A 2,081-nucleotide genomic window follows, 5' to 3' on the forward strand; every position below is an offset into this window, starting at 1 on the left:
TCCAGCTCCGTTTTTTTCTTTCTCAAGATTGCTTTGGCTATTCGGGGTCTTTTGTGTTTCCATACAAATTGTGAAATTTTCGGTTCTAGTTCTGTGAAAAATGCCAGTGATAGTTTGATAGGGATTGCATTTAATCTGTAGATTGCTTTGGGTAGTATAGTCATTTACACAATTTATAGTCATTTACACAATGTTGATTCTTCCAATCCAGGAACATGGTATATCTCTCCCTCTGTTTGTATCATCTTTAATTTCTTCCATCAGTGTCTTATAGTTTTCTGCATACAGGTTTTTTGTCTCCTTAGGTAGGTTTATTCCTGGGTATTTTATTCTCTTTGTTGCAATGGTAAATGGGAGTGTTTCCTTAATTTCACTTTCAGATTTTTCATCATTAGTGTATAGGAATGCAAGACATTTCTGCGCATGAATTTTGTATCCTTCTACTTTACCAACTTCATTGATTAGCTTTAGTAGTTTTCTGGTAGTATCTTTAGGATTCTCTATGTATAGTATCATGTCATCTGCAAACAGTGACAGCTTTATTTCTTCTTTTCTGATTTGGATTCCTTTTATTTCTTTTTCTTCTCTGATTTCTGTGGCAAAAACTTCCAAAACAATGTTGAATAATAGTGGTGAGAGTGGGCAACCTTGGCTTGTTCCTGATCTTAGTGGAAATGGTTTCAGTTTTTCACCATTGAGGACAATGTTGGCTGTGGGTTTGTCATACATGGCCTTTATTATGTTGAGGTGAGTTCCCTCTATACCTACATTCCGGAGGGTTGTTACCATAAATGGGTGTTGAATTTTGTCGAAAGCTCTTTCTGCATCTATTGATATGATCATATGGTTTTCATTCTTCAATTTGTTAAAATGGTGTATCACATTGATTGATTTGCGTATATTGAAGAATCCTTGCATTCCTGGAATAAACCCCACTTGATCATGGTGTATGATCCTTTTAATGTGCTCTTGGATTCTGTTTGCTAGTATTTTGGTGAGGATTTTTGCATCTATGTTCATCAGTGATATTGGATTGTAGTTTTCTTTCTTTGTGACATCTTTGTCTGGTTTTGGTATCAGGGTGATGTTGACCTCGTAGAATGAGTTTGGGAGTGTTCCTCCCTCTGCTATATTTTGAAAGAGTTTGACAAGAATAGGTGTTAGCTCTTCTCTGAATGTTTGATAGAATTCGCCTGTGAAGCCATCTGGTCCTGGGCTTTTGTTTGTTGGAAGATTTTTAATAACAGTTTCAATTTCAGTGCTTGTGATTGGTCTGTTTATGTTTTCTATTTCTTCCTGGTTCAGTCTCAGAAGGTTGTGCTTTTCTAAGAATTTGTCCATTTCTTCCAGGTTGTCCATTTTATTGGCATATAGTTGCTTGTAGTAATCTCTGATGATCCTTTGTATTTCTGCAGTGTTATTTGTAACTTCTCCTTTTTCGTTTCTAATTCTGTTTTGAGTCATCTCCCTTCTTTTCTTGATGAGTCTGGCTAATGGTTTATCAGTTTTATTTACCTTCTCAAAGAACCAGCTTTTAGTTTTATTGATGTTTGCTATTGTTTCCTTCATTTCTTTTTCATTTATTTCTGATCTAATCTTTATGATTTCTTTCCTTCTGCTAATTTGGGGTGTTTTTTGTTCTCTTCTTCTAATTGCTTTAGGTGTAAGGTTAGGTTGTTTATTTGAGATTTTTCTTGTTTCTTGAGGTAAGATTGTATTGCTATAAACTCCCCTTTTCAAACTGCTTTTGCTGCATCCCATATGTTTTGGGTCATCGTATTTTCACTGTCATTTGTTTCTAGGCATTTTTTTATTTCTTCTTTGATTTCTTCAGTAATCTCTTGGTTATTTAGTAGTGTATTGTTTAGCCTCCATGTGTTTGTATATTTTACAGTTTTTTTTCCTGTAATTGATATCTCGTCTCATAGCATTGTGGTCAGAAAAGATACTTGATACAATTTCAATTTTCTTAAATTTACAGAGGCTTGATTTGTGACCCAAGATATGATCTATCCTGGAATATGTTCCATGAGCACTTGAGAAGAAAGTGTATTCTATTGATTTTGAATGGAATGTCCTAT

The sequence above is a fragment of the Eschrichtius robustus genome, chromosome 1 (genome assembly GCF_028021215.1).
Source record: "Eschrichtius robustus isolate mEscRob2 chromosome 1, mEscRob2.pri, whole genome shotgun sequence".
NCBI lineage: Eukaryota > Metazoa > Chordata > Mammalia > Artiodactyla > Eschrichtiidae > Eschrichtius > Eschrichtius robustus.